The sequence below is a fragment of the Nicotiana attenuata genome, unplaced genomic scaffold, assembly GCF_001879085.1.
Source record: "Nicotiana attenuata strain UT unplaced genomic scaffold, NIATTr2, whole genome shotgun sequence".
Classification (NCBI taxonomy): Eukaryota; Viridiplantae; Streptophyta; class Magnoliopsida; order Solanales; family Solanaceae; genus Nicotiana; species Nicotiana attenuata.
The window spans coordinates 85,052-102,299 of NW_017670389.1; the positions used below are offsets into that span (position 1 = coordinate 85,052).

A 17,248-nucleotide genomic window follows, 5' to 3' on the forward strand; every position below is an offset into this window, starting at 1 on the left:
TTCATTAAAGTGATTTACTTGTGCTAAAGTTGTTGTGCTTTAGAGTCTTGTTGGTTATTGTGGTACCTCCTTGCCGGAGTGTGAATAATTAATTTATGAGTTGTGTATGGTGCCTATGAATGGCATGTTATGGTATCTTTGGTTGTTGTTGGTATAATTGTGGTATTTGTGACAGGGAAATTTTTTTGGATAGTCCAATTTACAAGGGAAACTCTGCCGAAATTTTTGAAAATTTAGGGAGTTAGCCAAAATTTTGAGTCCCTTGGAAGAATGAGTAGTGCTAAGAAAACTTAAGAGGTTCAAGGACCTAAGGAATGATTGTTAGCTTAAGAATAAGGCCCTAGCAACATTCGAGGACGAATGTTTTTAAGGAGGGAAGATTGTAACACTCCTCAAATTTATAAAAGTTTCGAGACACGCTAATTATTGAACTAAATTATTGCTATTTTTATTATTTTTATCTTGCATATATATATATATATATATATATTATTAATTATTAAAAGTGGGTATCACTAATTATTAGTTAAGTAAAAAAAAAGGGAAAAAGGGCCTAAAAGCCCATAAAAGGGCTATTTGGGAACAAAAGGCTCCAAGCCTTAAAAGAAACAGAACTTACGTTCTGATTCATCAAAAAGGGCGGAAGGCTTTTGCCTTAGACGAAAAACAGAGCAGTACGAAACAGAGGCTTCTTATCACGCAGGCAACGGAAAATCTAGGGTTCTTTACAAATCACTAATTCTCGAACTCAGGTATATAAAATTCTATTTTCAATTATCCTAAAGTAGTAATAGGTAAGAATTGAATAGCTAATTCCCTTCTTCCTCTATATCAACAATAAATTTCATATTTAGGTGTAGTACTTTAAAATTGATTAAAATGCACTGGTTGTTGTAGAATCGATTGTTTGACTGGTGTCAATTGGACTGGGCCTACGTATTAGCTTGAGAAGTTTTGAGGTGAGTTGATATAACCCTTTACTAAAGTGGTTTAACTCACAAAAGCATGCACACAAGGTGTTTGATGAATTGCATAAAAGAGTTAATATATACTTAATTGGAATAGTAAGTACCTATTAGCTTAGAATTATTTTCTAGCTAAAGTTTAGATGATTATTTGGATATATGTGCATAAATTTCAGATTTTTATGTTATTCTTATATGCCATTTTCATGATGAAAATTCATGAAGGATCAAGAACCATTATATATACTTTTGAGTGTTTATTTCATTCTTATGCCATGCCTTACATTTAAGGATACCAGTATGGGTATTTATAAAAGAATTAGACTTGAAAAGTCACAAGAAGAACTTTTAGAAAGAAAAGATTTTTGGGAGTATCCTTTATCTGAGAAGGGGTCATCGTCCAGGCATAGGGTCCTGACCAAGGCGTTGACTTCCTGAAACTACTTGTGCCAAAGTAAGGAGCAAACAAGCCGAGGGTCTCATTGCTGAGAAATTACTTAGCCATGCTAAGGTATGATATATGAGTGCTGAGAACCATGAAGCGAGTGGCACCTCATGGATTGTGCCTATTCGATCAGGTTGGGATCGAACCCGTGCCGATCACACGGTGACTGAGACAAAATTAAGTCAGGATAGTTGGAACTCCCAAAGTATAAAGTGAAGTATTTTTTTTATCAGAAAGAAAAACAATAGAATTTCTTTTAGAATATTCATAAAACTGCTATTATGCGATTAGTTAGAATTATTCTTATAAGCTTTATGTTTTACATGCATTTAGAACCTTTGCTCATAATGTATTTGTTATTAAAGTTTCGCCCCCTGTTGTTGAAACTCACTGAGTACAATGGATGGTACTAACGTTCTCTTTTGGGAACCTACGTTGGTCTGCGGTACAACGTAGGAACCGGATTTGCAGGCGAGCAATCTACGAGTTAGGATTTCCTTTTCTTCCAGTGCTATTGGTGAGCTCCGATTTTGTTCGTGGAGTATTCCTTAGAGTCATCTTTATTTAGTTATTTCTTTGTTACTTAGAGAACTGGCCAGGAAATCTCATGTCCTGAGCAGTGCGTCAGTTTATCAGTAGAGGCTTTATAGACATAGTCGTTGGGCTAATATTCAGATGTTTTTGATAATAACTTAACAGCATTTCATTGGTTACTATGGATAAAGTTTTGGAGTTGATTTATTTAAATGTTTAAATTAAAAAAAAGTATTTGGTTATAGTATTGCCTTGTTGCATATAATGTTTGGAGTTATAATAGATTGGATAAGCAGAGATGGTTCGCTCGGTCATGTTTATTGATCGAGTGACGGTCCCGGCTTGTTCAGAAAATGGGTCATGACATGGAGCTCCTCCTCCGAAGCTATTGCCCTCTCCTCGGTACAATCTCTGGGATCTGCTCAGCATGCACTCGCTGCTCGGGAGTACGCACGGCGGCATTCTATGCTCCTCCCCCGGCCTGGGATGTGGCTGGAACAAGGGGAAGCAACCCTACATAATCTAGAGTGGTGTACATAGTCATTAACTGCACCAGAGTCTCTTGGAGAACTGGATTAGTAGTAGCAGTAGGCGTATCAGGTGTTTGGACTCCGGCTGGAACTACTGGTGGCACCTCGGTGGCAGCTCGCGCGGGTGCTCTGGCTGCACCACGTGAGCTTCCTCGGCCTCTAACCCGGCCCCGGCCTCTGACGGCTCCAGTAAGGGGCGCGGGTGCCCGATCATCTCGGGTAGCACGTGTCCTCACCATCTGTGAGAGAATAGAATACAGAGGTTTAGAATTGTGATATCAAAATCTCGCACGACAAGGAAATAAAATGAAGTGGAATTTTCCTAACAGTTACATAGCCTCTCGAGATAAGTACAGACGTCTCCGTACCGATCTACGAGACTCTAATAAACCGGCTTGTGATTCATGACTTCTATGAACCTAGAGCTCTGATACCAACTTGTCACGACCCCAGTTCGCCCTCCGTGAACAATCATGACGGCACCTAGTCTCTATGACTAGGTTAGCATAACGAATTGCGAAAAAAGAAACAACAGAATAAAACTAGCCAACAACGGCGGAATAACATAATGAAACATTTAAGATGTCGCTCGGCATATACAATACAAGCTCTTAAACTGAAACTACATTTTCCGAAACCCAGAATCTCATGAAATCACAAGCTGTGGAATAACTACAGTGTTCTAACTCCAGAGTGTATAAATAAAAGAAAATTACAGAAGGGCTATGACTAAAGAGAGCAGATAGGGACTCTTCGGTCTGCGAACGCGGCAGATATACCTCAACGTCTCTAGAGATTGCCTCGCCTCGCTAACGATATAGCTCAGTCGATGTACCTGGATCTGCACACGGGAATGCTTGTGCAGGAAAGGGCATGAGTAGACCACAACGGTACCCAATAAGTGCCAAGCCTAACCTCGGTCGGGTAGTGACGAGGAAGGTCAGGGCCCTACCGGTTATAAAATATAAAGCAAGGTAAGACAGTGTAAGGTGCAACAAAATAATCAAAACAATATCAGAAAATGAGAAGAAATCAGAGACAAATATACACTCAGTACACAGAAACATCGCCAGGGGATCACCCGGGATCCCGTCCCGTAGTCCCCAACATAAATACTCGGGGATCTCTCAGTATCCTCAATATATGTGTTAGGGATCTCTTGGTATCCCGAGGATCTCTTGGTATCCTTAATATATGTACTGGGGATCTCTTGGTATCCCGAGGTATCCCCAATATATGTGCTAGGGATCTCTTGGTATCCCGCACTACGGCCAAAATCAATGTATGTGCATGAGATCTCCCGGAATACTCATCCGTAGTCCCAAAATAAAAAAACACAACAATATCAAGGAAAGAATCCACTATTTCATTCGAGTCCGTACCAAGAAACAGAGATTTCTATTCTAACATGCTGCACAGAGTTCACATCAATAGTTTAAGCAGGTAGGAAATTAATACACTTAAGCATGCTTCCCTAAGCTGCGCAGTAGGCTTAAAATACAAGTAATGTTCAAGGAGAAGGAAACACAGATAATTTACTTAATGAAAAGCAGGTTTCCAACAAGTAGCACGTGTAGGCACTCGTCACCTCACGTACACGGCATTCATATAACAACAATACCAAATCCTAGGGGGAATGTCTCCCATACAAGGTTAGACAAGCCACTTACCTCGAACCAGCTCAATCAAATCTAGACCACGTTCATGCCATAAGTATCCGACTCCAAATGGTCCAAATCTATTCAAAGTAATTGCATGATGTAAATAACACTTCAAGTAACTAATTCAACTAATTAATTCTAAGCTAATACGCAAAATTAGGAAAATGACCAAAATGCCCCTCGGGCCCACGTCTCGGAATCGGGTAAAACATACAAGTTCGGAATCCTCACACTCTCACGAGTTCAGTCATAGCAAAAGTACCAAAATTGGACCTCAAATGGTCCCTCAAATCACCACTCAAAGCTCTCCAATAAACAAAGCCCTAACCCCCAATTTACCACTGATTTTCCTTCAAATTCCATGATTACAATGATAAAAATCACCATAATAACGAGCCTAAGGACCAAGACCTTACCTCAATGAATCCCTCAAAAAATGCTCTCCACAGCTTCTTCCCGTTTGAAATGAGATGAAAAATAACTCAAATTCACGAGGGGCGAAATATATATATGTTCTGACCCAGCAAAACCGCATCTGCAGTCCAATTACCACACTTGCGGAACCGCACCTACGGTCCCAGGTGTGCATCTGTGGTTCCTCACTTATCCGCCAGCCACCGCACCTGCGATGACCTTCTCGCACCTGCACCATTGCAGATGCGCCCACATTTCTGCATCTACGGCTCCAACCTTTCTACCTCTTGGCCGCATCTACGGTTTCCCTTTCGCTTCTGCGGGCTCGCACCCGCGGTCCCCGAGCCGGAGCTGCGGTTATGACACCAAACTCAGCAACTTCAGCTGTAATTCCCAACTCAAAACTTCCCGTTAACCATCCGAAATCACCCCGAGGCCCCGGGACCTCAACCAAATGCACGAACAAGTCATATACCATTATCCAAACTTATACAAATCTTCTAAACACCTCAAACAACATCGAATCAACCAATTAACATCGGATTCAAGCCTAAGAACTTCAAAAACTCTCAATTTACGCGTTCGATCAAAAGTCTACCAAACCTCGTCCGAATGACCTGAAATCTTACAAGCATGTCACATTCAACATTATGGAGCTACTCCAACTTCCGATATTCCATTCCGACCCCGATATCAAAATCTCACTATCGAACCGAAAACTCAAAAAAATTCAACCTTCGCCATTTCAAGCCTAATTAAGCTACGGACCTCCAAAACATAATCCGAATACGCCCCTAAGCCCGAAATCACCCAGCTGAGCTAACGGAACCAGCGGAATTCCATTTCGAGGCCGTCTTCACACTGCTCCGACTATTGTCCAAATTCTAAAGCTTAAACTCTCATTTAGGGACTAAGTGTCCCAAAACACTCCGAAACTCAAAACAAAACCTCCCAGCAACTCAAAATAGCAGAAATAAATACGGGGGAAACAATTAATAGGGGATCGGCGCGTTACTTCTTAAAACGACCGACCGGGTCATTACAAAGATGATGTTTATGCCGTGGCAACGCCTCCCTATGCGGTGATGAACGCGCAACCTTACACGCGGCCACAACATCATACACAAAACCGAGCTCCACCTCCCATAAATGTCCATCCTTACCAAGCTCCATATAATCCCCAACCAAATGTTCCCAGTACAATCCTCGCCCAAGAGAGCCTTTTAGAAAGAATCAGTTCACCCCTATTGGTGAATCGTATTCAAGCTTGTTCCAAAAGCTAATTAGGCTAAATCTATTGCAGCTAGTGGCCCCGAACCGACCAAACCCTGAGTCCCCCTTGCACCGAGCTGATGCTAGATGTGAATACCACTCTGGGGCAGTAGGACACAGTATGGAGGAAATAAAACAAAGATTCAGAACATTCTGAAGGAAAATTTGTTCCAAATTGGAAAGGTCCATACATTGCAACAAGAGTACTGTCAAAAGAGTGCATTGTACTTTGGACACATCGAAGGAAATGTCCCTGAAATAACTGTCAATGCAAATGCAGTCAAAAGGTACTATGTTGGATCCTTTATATAGAATTAATGATCTCCGATTTAGATGAAGAAGGCTTTCTTTTTCACTATCCAAACACTATCAACCCTTTGCAAACCCTTTGAGCTGGTTACTGTTCTTTGATTACCCTCTTTGGAACCTGAAAGTGTTATTGAAAAAATAAAAATTGAAAAACATAAAATGAAGAAAAACAAAGTGATGAAAAAGAAGAAGAAAAAGAAAGATACAAAAAAAAGGGGAAGAAAAGACAAAGAAAATGAAAAAAAATGAAAAAAAATAGAAGTGGAAAAGGAAAGGAAAAAGAAAGAGAAAAGAAAAGAAAACAAAACAGAAAAACAAAAGAAAATCAAAAACAAAGTTTCCCTGAACTACGTTCGACTTGATTCCGAAAGGATACGTAGGCAGCCTCTCTCTAGGCTTCAGTCACACCAAAACAAAAATCCAAATTCCCCCAAAAGTGAAACTGGGCAGATGTTCTAATTGTTCGGCGATGGTTCGCCTGAAAGGTTCAAAAGTTGTAGTTCAATCGAAACTATTCTTTCCCCAAATCCTATTCAAGCCTTTCTGATCAATCGGTGAAGATGTTCAAAATTGGAGGATGTATTTACTTGGATCTGATACATTCAAATGAGAGAAATGAAATGAGAGAATCTTATTGGTGAAAACCCACACGGGCACCATAGGGCGATGGTAAGAAGAGAAAGTGAAAATGAGAGAGTCTTGTTAGTGAAAACTCGCAATGAGCACTATAAGGCGACAGTGAGAATAGAAATGAGAGAGGTCAGCTCGTGAAAACCCGCAAAGGGCACCACTGATCGAGAAAGAGGATCCTCACAACCATCGGCATCAACAGAGTCCTGGAAAGGTTTCTCAGTGTCGAGGAAAAAGTTGTGATGAATTTCTGAGAGTCAGACGGTTTACATAGATCAGGCATCCAGTCCAAAAGGCATGTCATATTCATTGAAGTCCGTATGTACTCCAGATAAGTCCTTTTTTCCTTTCCCCAAAAGGGACACTTCTTGTTTTAAACTCATTCTCCATTCCATTGTTTGTTTTCTTTGAATCCATTTTGGTCTAACTCTGTTCCAATACTAAGACAAAGAAAGGATAGTAAGACTTATTTACAGGGTTCTCATTTAATACAAGCTAATATTTGAAAAAGTCACCCAGCCTTGTCAGGGGCATCAAGTCGACCTCGACTGGCCATGGCGGCCGATGCTTCGGATTCAAAACTCTCGGAAGGAGAAAATCAAATTGAAGCGCCTATAAAGGCAAATGAAGTTGAAAAGGTTGAGTCCCACGTGGCTAACCGTCTCGGCAAAGGATTGAAAAGCCAAGGTACTCAATTGCTTTGAGATTGATGTCGGAAGAAAGAAGCCAGAAATGAAAGGCCTATGAAGGCGAAATAAAGTTGGAAAAGGTTAAGCCCCACGCGACTAGCCGTTGCGGCAAGTTTGAGGAGCCAAAAAGTTCCCCGATGCTCCAAAGTTAAAAATTGAAAAAAAAAGTCAGAAGTGAAAGGCCTACAAAGGCAAAATAAAGTCGAAAAGGTTGAGTTCCACGTGACCAACCGTCATGGCAAAGTCTGGAAAAGCTAGAGGTTCTCTGAGTTCAGAAATGAAATCTGTCCTAACGGAACAAGTAGTTGCAGTTTAAATCTTCATCAAAGAAGCTGGGCCGAGATCAAGCGACAGAAACGCTCAGGCCACAAAACCAACCACCGGTTCAAACTAACAAATTCATCTTTATTTAAAAAAATAGGAAACAGGTGCAATCCAAAAGCAACCTCGCAATAAGCAGGTGCAACCAAAAAGAAAGGGCGCAAGGGCTAAAAAAAACAGCTTTGCAGCAACAACTCCAAAAAGGGAAGTGTCCTCCAAAATTCTTTCCCGCATTTACTCATTCTCTGAAATTAAAAAAAATGATGTTGAAATGAAATGAAGAGAAAGAAAAGAAAAAAATTCAAAATCATGGTAGTATAGGGTCTCCAATCCCTAGCTGCGTCTTTTCAAACATAAGGTCCCACTCCCTAGCTGATGCCAGCACAACCTGGTAATCTTTTCCAAACATAGTGTCCCACTCCCTAGTTCATTCCAGCATAACCCGATGAATTTCCCGGCATAACCGGAGGATCTTTCCGGCATAACCTGATGACTCTCCCGGCATAACCCGAGGACCTTTCCGGCATAACCCGATGACTTCCCCGGCATAACCCGTGGATCTTTCCGGCATAACCCGGTGACTTTCCTGGCATAACCCGAGGACTTTTCTGGCATAACCTGATGAATTTTCTGGCGTAACCCAAGGACTTTTTCGGCATAACCCGATGATTTTTCCGGCATAAACCGATGACTTTTCCGGCATAACCCGAAGACTTTTCCAGCATGACCCGATGACTTTTCCAACATAGGGTCCCACTCCCTAGCTGTTGCCAGCATAACCTGGTAATCCTTTCTAACATAGGGTCCTATTTCCTAGTTGATGCAAGCAGAACCTAGTAATCTTTTCCACCATAGGGTCCCATTCCCTAGCTTGGCCAGCATAACCTGGTAATTTTTTCCGGCACAGGGTCCCATTCCTTAGTTGATGCCAGCATAACCTGGTAATCTTTAGCTTACTATGAAAATGGTAACAACAATTTAATTTGATTATGGGACTTTAAAAATAGTCCCCGCCTTTCTTAGAGAGAAGCGACAAGAAACGATTTTGACATCCAACTCTTCGGACTTCCCACAATGATGTCGTACCGATTATATCAACATATGACGTAAGCCTTCTTCAATTTTGGCTTCGATGCTTGCAATACTCCCTTTAATTTACGTTTATAGAGACTCTGAATGCATGACTCTGTCGGCTACTACCAATATCGAACTCAGATGGCGAGTATTTTTTCTGACCATTGATTGACCAACATGGTTCCTCGTGGAACCCTTTGTCGTCCCTTGGACCGAGCCCGAGTTGGACTGATTAGACTCGGGTCGTCAGAACCTTTGCTTTTAGTTGAATGAAAATAATGCCTCGAGCCTTGAGACCGTGATTTATCATTTAGACCTCGCGGTATGCTTTGAGAGATAATTTGCTCAGAGGTCCGAGGATAGGGACTGCCTTCAAGCTTTTGAGAGCAGTCCCCGAGTGGGGGTTCGTTCAAACCCGAGCCACCTGGAAACTTGTTCTGAACATAGTGTATGTAGACTTAAGGCGTTGCAGGTAGCTCTCGAATGAGGGTTTACCCGAACTTAGGTGGTACCCCTTGATCAAGCCCATATGGGTGGAGCTTAAATGCTTATTTCCCTGGAGCCTAACTCCCTTTTGACGGAAGTCCTCGAAGTCGGGTACCACCTCGAGGCTTGTAATGGTGTCATTAGCTTCCAGGAGCCTAACTTCATTTTTGATGGAGGTCTTCGAGGTCGGGTGCCACCTCGGGACTTGCGGTGAAGCTGTTGGCTTCTTAGAGCCTAACTTCTTTTTGATGGAGGTCCTCGAGGTCGGGTAACACCTCGGGATTGGCGATGATGAGATTTTTTGCGGAGAAGGCGGGGCTTGAATTTACACTCAGTCATCTTGTAAGGTTGTACCGGCCCTTTCACCATAGAGGTCTGCTAACCTTGCAATGCTGGTCAACCACGCCCTTCATTGTTGATGATGAGGAAGATGAAGATCGGGAGTGGATGAGTCGATTCGTCCAAGTTCGGACCACTGATATTATCCCTGTGGAGCTTATGCCAGTCCCCGAGGAATGGAACTATACACGTAAGTGGGTCATTCCGTGCCTTCTCAGTTTTTTTTATGGCGAAGGCTGGGTTCGTAACTGTGCCTTCTTTTCTTTTTCTGCAGCAGTTTCATAGGCGTCGGGCAACGTTCCTGATCTGCTGGTTGGGTTCAAAAGTTGGCGACTCACTCCACTTGTGATAATCGCAACTGGCAAGCTTTGTCCTATGGCAGATGGGAAGCAAAACATCATGGTGTATGTTGTGCTATTTTTTCCTTTCCCTTCCTTCATTTGGAGAGGTATTTTCCCTTTCTGCGTATAAATCTTGCTGTTGTAGGCATCGGAGAGACTCCCGAGGCGAGGCCGTGCTCCTTTGGAGAGGGGGAAGGGTTGTTAGCTTCTGGGCTAAAGAACGATAATAATAGGCGAGAGATGCCTTTACAGGGCGATGGCGCTCAAAGCAAGGCGAAATGGGACCGGGCCTTCGGAGCGGAAGCATCATCTGAGCTTGACGTGCCCGTGGTTCCTTCAACTGAAAGATCTTTCATTTCCCCTTTCCTTGTTTCGCCATAGCCATGGCTGGTATGCCCAAATCCGGTTGGTAAGGAGAGGAGGGCTGTGTCCTAGCTTCGCACTCGGTCGATGGTATACCGCCGGTGTCCGGCAGGTTAATATCGAGGTGCTTTGTCACAAGGAGGGATTTTACGTTAGAGAAACCTCCCAATGTTCCGGGCCGCCGGGAGCATGCGTCGAGGTTTATCTCCTCGATAGGGGAGGAGCATCTCGAGGAAGTCAGAAAAGACTGCGGATTGGGAGGAGATATGGTGCTGCAGGTACTTTCCCTATAGGAGACCATTACGGCCCATTTCGAGGGTTTTTTGAACGTATATACGTACCCCTTTATATTGGGCCCTCTCGATAGGGTCGTGCTCGAATTTTTTAATAGGTATCAGGTTACCTTGGCACAGGCTCACCCGTCCTTTTGGAAGATAGTGCTGATGATAAGATATTTTCCAGATAAGGTCAGGCTCGAATTCACCCTTAGTCATCTCATTAAGTTATTCTGGCCTTTGCATTATCGGGACTTGATTACTCTGCAACGTCAATCCACTCGACGCCTTGCTATTAGTGATGAAGAATACGAGAACCGAGGGTAGATGAGTCGATTTGTTTGAGTACGAACAGTGGATGTTATCCCTGAAGAGTTTCTGCCATTTCCTGAGAAATGGAATTTCACGCGTAAGTGGTACACTTGTGTTTTTATCGTTTTTGTCCATAGTGGAGGCGAGCTCCATGAAGATGTTCTCCTTTTTGTTTTTGTAGCGATCCTTTGGCTGCCTAACGAGGTTCCTGACCTGGCCAGATGGTCTCGTAAGTTGGCATCCTGCTTCTTATGATAAGTGCAAATGACGAGACTTGTCTAAGGGGAGATAGGAGGCAAAGCATCATGGTAGGTGCATAATGGCTTGTTTTCTTGGAAAGGTACTTTCTCGATAGAGCACTTAACTCTGTCAACGCATGTGTTGGAGAATTTTGCGAGATGAGGCCGTGTCCCTTCGGGCAGGAGGAAAGATTGCCAACCTCGGGGCCGAGAATCGATAATAAACGGAAGGAATCTTCGAGGAGCCATGATGCTCGCAACAGGGCGAGTCCTGCTCTGAAGTTCAAAAGAGACGAGTCGGTAGAACCTCCGGCCTTTGAGTCCTCTATTCTTGAAAAAATAGTTCCTCCCTTGCCGTCGTCTCCCATTCCTGTCGAAGGTACTTCGAGGGACAAGGGCCACCTGCCGCCTTTTTCTTCCCCTATCGAAGGCATTTTGAGGGAAATTCGAGGCCGGGGACTGAGCGGGTCGAATGGAATATCGGGCGACCGCGCTCCCATAGGGAGTAGTTTTACCGGGGCGGACGAGGCCAAGCTAGCTAATGTGTGCTCGACTTTTGACGAGGCTCAGCGGCTCAGTTCCATGGTGAGTTTTGGTAGTCGGTACATGCTTTTTAGTTTTGCGTCTTCCTTTTCTAATTGAGCTCCCGTTTTGCAGGCATTTGACAACCTTAAGTCTGAGTTGCTTGCCGTGAAGCCAGGCTACAGAGAGCTTTAGAAGGGGAGAAATCCCTCAGGCTTTTTTGCAAGAAAAGGGGAGATGAGCTGGAATACCTGCGGTACGAGGCTGATCAGAGTCGGAACTATGAGAGCTATCTCGAAAGACAGGTGACCTTTGTCTTAAGTCGATGTATGCTCCTCCTTCTGCTTTCGTAGGCTAATATTATCTTATTTCAGCTGTAGAGAAAAACGGATGAACTGGAACGACTTTGGGGCAAGGTTGGCCAGGTTAGGCAAGAGTGTAATGAGATAAAGGCTCAGGAGGATACCCAAGTTGCGGCCCAGAGGGATGCTTCGGCCAAGGCTTTCGCCCTCGAAGTGCAATTCCGGAATGCTCGTGCAAACAGCTCGGTCCGAACGAGCATGATTGCGAGGCTCGAGTCTGAGCTTTTAAAGATGAAAGTGGAGGTTGTAGATGCTAGGGCTGAAGCCGAAGAGATCCGAACCAAGGCTGATAAGAAAGTGGCCGTCTTTTTTCATGACGCCGACAATGCTCGAGTTGAGCTGAGAAAGGCTCTCGACCGGGAGGGTACGAGCAAAGAGTATGTTAGATGCAAATCTCGTAGGGAAACCCTCGAGGAGATACACACCAGAGGCTTCGATCTCTTGGAAGAGATAGAGCAGGCAAAGGCGGATGAGAATGATGTTAGGTTCCTCTTGTCTGATGCCGAAGATAAAGGGAAAGAGGCCGACAGGCCACAGTCCCTAGGGGGACGTAGATTGGGTTTTTCTTTTCTAATTTTGTATATAATGTCGACATAGTAAATGGAGCTTTGCATTTTTTCATATATACGTATAAAAGGAAGCCTTGCGGCTTCATTATTCATGCACTTCCTTTTGCTTCGATGTTTGTCAGTCGTTAGCCAGATTGAACTGGTCTTTGAAAGAAGAACCCTTAGGTTTATAGTACGGCCCTAGGGCTGGTTTGGTTGGCCCGTAGGCTCTTACGCGTTTGGTCGGTACGACCTTTTAGTATGATCCGGTGTTTAAGCTCTTATGCTTTTGCTCTTGGGCATATTCAGTTAACTGTTTTGGGCTCAGTCTCCGAGTCGGGTTTCCGTTCGAGCTCATCGACCCCTAAGTTTTTGAATTTAAAGCTGGCCCTTAGGCTCTTACGTGTTTGGTCGATACGACCTCTCATATGCGCTGGCGATAGTGGCTCTTACGCATTAGGTCGAGACGACCTTTTATATGGGCTGGCGGTAGTGGCTCTTACGCGTTGGGTCGTTACGACCCTTTATATGGGCTTTATCATTAAGGACTTTTTCAAATTTCTGTTTGCCTGACTCCTCGTCGATTCGCTAATAACCTCGATTGTGAGTGGCTATGTAGCGATATGCGAGCACCTTGGGAGGTTTTGCTCGGTGGCTGAGTGTTTCAAAGCCTGTAGTTTGGAGCTGACATGGTCGAAGCTCTTTTGCCTATGTCGAGGGTAGCCTGTTTAACCGGTTCTTTTCAAAGTAATTCAAGGCCTGTGATTTCATAGCGATGGTCGAGCGTCCCCGAGTCGCGTTAGTTTGGTTGGCACAGCCTTGTGACCGTAGTCATTGTGTTTGGCCGGAGCCTTTCAGTCCCTGAGGGTATGCCTTTTTAGGGGTCTTACATGTTCGATATATAGCCTTAACTTTAAGATCGGGATTATGCTTTTTGCAAGGACTTATAAATTTTTACATGCCTTACTTTGAGATCTTACAGTTTTGGTTACTTGGTACAAGTATGGTTCATGCCTTGCTTGAGGTCTTACAGATTGTACACTGCTGAAATCAGGAAGACCGATTTCATGATCAACAAGTTGTTGCGCAATCTCGCCTCGAAGGTCCGGAAGGATAGACCGGGGTTCGATGCCTTCGGGGAGCCTTCACGTCCGATGTCGGGGTAGAACGGACCAGTGTTTATCGTCGATAAACGGGAAGTTCCCTAGGAACAGTAGTTTTTTTGACAACGCCTGTGCAGACATCGACATTCTGTGCCAGGCTGATTGAGTGATTGTAAATGCACTTGTACTATATCACGGTTCCCCTCATCTATAAAGGGATTCCTTACCACTTTGTAAAGACACCTGATGCCCAATATTCAATACAAGAACATTCTCTTTGCTGTCTAACTCAAACATACTCTCTTGCTCTTATTGCTTCAGTTATTACTTACGTTTTTTGTGTTCTATTTATTTTTCATTATTTATTGTTCATCATTGATCAAAGAGCCGTCATAGTAGCTCTGACAACTATTAATCTCCCCTCGATTGCCCCTTTCCGAGCACCAGGCTCGACCTCGAGGCCCCTATATGCTAGCTCGAGGCCCCGATTTCCAGCCCTTCGGTTTGATCATTATATTATCTACAAATTCTCATCTAATCTTCTAATCTCCTACTTAGCATCTATTGCCTAAACACCTAGCATAAAAATAGATCACGTATTGTTAGAACCACAAAATCAAATCTAATTGTAATTACCATTTTCAAGGTAAACAGTTTGGCGCCTTCCGTGGGGCTAAAAATAATAGTGATTATTTTCTTGCTGGTTTGCCACATAACGCAAGTTATCTTTCGCACTTTTTCTTGTCCAAGATTTTTGATTTCAGGTCAAAATGTCTGACTCAGTAAACGCACGTGAAAACAACAACCTTGAAAACCGTGGAGAGAATGGTGTGGATGTTCCAGGTGTTGGTGTACCACCGCGATATCCTGAGAATGCACCAGAACCAATTCCCGCGGACGTTGTCTCACGCAACTCTCAACGCGTTGGCGTAAGTTCTCACGTCGACATGAGTATACGCCAAGAAAGTCCACTGGACATTCGGAAAAACATCGCCCGGGGAGAAAGAGGAGCGAACAGGGGAAGTGAAGTAGGGAAACCTCGGCACATCGTTCATATGATTATCGGAGGGACCAACGTTCCCCAGGGTACGGGATCAAGCGGATAAAGGTTTCTGCGGCAACACAAGGGCAAGCCCAGGGCCGGATATCTGAGGACATCCTCGCATTCAGCAAAGAAGATTCTGAGACTCTATCTGATCCGCACAATGATGCGTTGGTAATCTCATTTCTCTTAAAACACGGATAACGAAGCATAAAGAAGCAGAAATGGGGGAAACAGAGCGGTAACTCATGAGACAATTGGTCGGGTCGTCACAGACTCGTTCGCGTCTCAACCTTCGCATTCGCGAAGAAGAAAACTGACACTTGGGAATTTTGCCTTACGCATTCGCGAGTGGGACCACGCGAACACGAAGAACAATTTCCCTGTGCACTGAACAACAAAATCTGCAACATTTCTTAGGTCTAAAACTTCCTGAATCTCATCCGAAATACATCCGAGCCCTGGGGCTCCTAACCAAACACACGTACCAACTCAACAACATCATACGAACTTGTCTGTGCGATTAAATCGCCAAAATAACCTCAATAACAACGAATTAATCCTCAAAATCAAAGAACTTTTCTCAAACATCATCAAGTATCAACTATAGCAATTTAGGTCCGAATCACGTCAAATGAAATCTGTTTTTCATCAAATTTCACAGAAACATCTTAAATCATATATAAGACCTGTACCCGGCACCAGAACCAAAATACGGGCCCGATACTAAGATGTTCTAATCAAATTTCATTTCCAATTTCCTTAAACAATTTCAGAAAACAATTTCTTTCAAAAATTCGTTTCTCGGGCTTGGGACCTCGGAATTCGATTCCGGGCATACGCCCAAGTCCCATATTTTCCAACGGACCCTCCGGGACCGTCAAATCATGGGTCCGGGTCCGTTTACCCAAAACGTTGACCGAAGTCGAAATAACTCATTTTATAACCAAATTTTACCATTTTTCACAGATTTTCATATTTAAGCTTTCCGGCTACCCGCCTGGACTGTGCACGCAAATCGAGGCGAGGCTCAAAGAGGTTTTTAAGGCCTCGAAAACATAGAATTAAATTTAAAAACAAGTGATGACCTTTTGGGTCATCACACCCTCTTATTCTTGTATTTCTCTCTTTTTTTCCTTGTTTTTCTCTCTTTTTTATTCGAGTTATTTTAAAACCATGACCGGATCCGATTAGGATTGCCTACGTATCACGACGCCGCGTGAATCAGATCATCACGTAGTTCAAGGAATAAAATGCGAAAAATAAAGAAACAATTTTTTTTTGGGTTTTCCAAATTTTCATTAATAAAAACTTCTACTTTTCTCTGTTACAAAAGACTCCATCATACTTTTCTAGGAATTTAAAAACTAAAAACAGACTCGAAACAGACTTTAAAACTAGAAACTGAAATACAGACTCAAAAAATGAAAATCAAGAGTACATAAGTGCTTCTAAAGTTGATCCAGAGGCTCGCGGGACATCAGTTGCTCTCTCCACGGGCCTATGTTCAAGATCTCCTTGGAGACGATCCAGGTCATTCCTTATTTGTCGAACAAAGGTCATCACTGCGGAGAAAAAGGTGGTTTGAGTCGTGTCTTCACATTCATGGCACTTTGTGACGATGTAGCCAGCAATTGCTCTAACCCTTTCCCTGATGATACTCTTTTCCTGGAGCAAACGCCCGATTTGTCGAGACCTAGCTTCTAGCACTTGGGTGTCATGATGGTTTTGACCCTGCAGTTGTTGCATATCTTCCTCTAGCTGAGACATTAATGCATAACAATGTTCCGTCTCTGCCTTAAGCTCTTAGCCTGTTTTTCCATCTCATTCTCGAGGATAGTTTGCCTTTTTCTTCAAGTTTTGTAACCTTCTCCCTCATATTTCCCTTTTTCAATTTGCCGGTACAAATTTCCTACTCGCCCCTCTGTGTTTTTTGTTTTTCGCCACTGTGGCCTGCGGCCCTTGCCAATCACCTCGTATTTAGATACTTTCCTCTCTATAGACCATTGATAGATCTCGTTACTCTAGTATCCACCATCGGTTTGGCACCTTCAGTCCAGATTTGGCGAACCACTGCTTCAGGAATTGAACCATCAGAACGGATCTCGATCTGCCGTAGATGTTAGGTCTTCTCTTTGGGGCAACTATTTTGAAATCTCCCCTAATTGCCTCAAAAAACGATAGGGGAATAAAAGGCTGGATACCTTCTGAGACCCTCAGGAGGAAGTGGGGCCAGTGCTGTGCATGTATATGATTTCATCAAAACAGGAAGCCACGCCAACGTACCATTTATCTTATTTTGTAGTGATAGAACGGAGCAAGATATCCATTCTGCGACCCCTTTGGCATTTTGAACTGTCGACCTGTTTATAAAATTCCTCTATGAGCTTTTTTCCTGTCGACCATAATTCATGTATGAGGACGATGACATGTGAATGTTCTTAACGTCAATACCACACAAAGAGGGGGGTG

At 43.4% G+C, this 17,248-nt stretch overlaps 1 long non-coding RNA gene across 1 annotated transcript; it reads left to right on the forward strand.

Annotated features, from left to right (window-relative positions):
• Window positions 1-653: 653 nt before the first annotated feature.
• LOC109238721 lies at window positions 654-1,907 on the forward strand. The gene is made up of 3 exons (XR_002069804.1): window positions 654-752; window positions 898-959; window positions 1,867-1,907. It is a non-coding gene; the product is annotated as an uncharacterized LOC109238721 (long non-coding RNA).
• The last annotated feature ends 15,341 nt before the right edge of the window (window positions 1,908-17,248 follow it).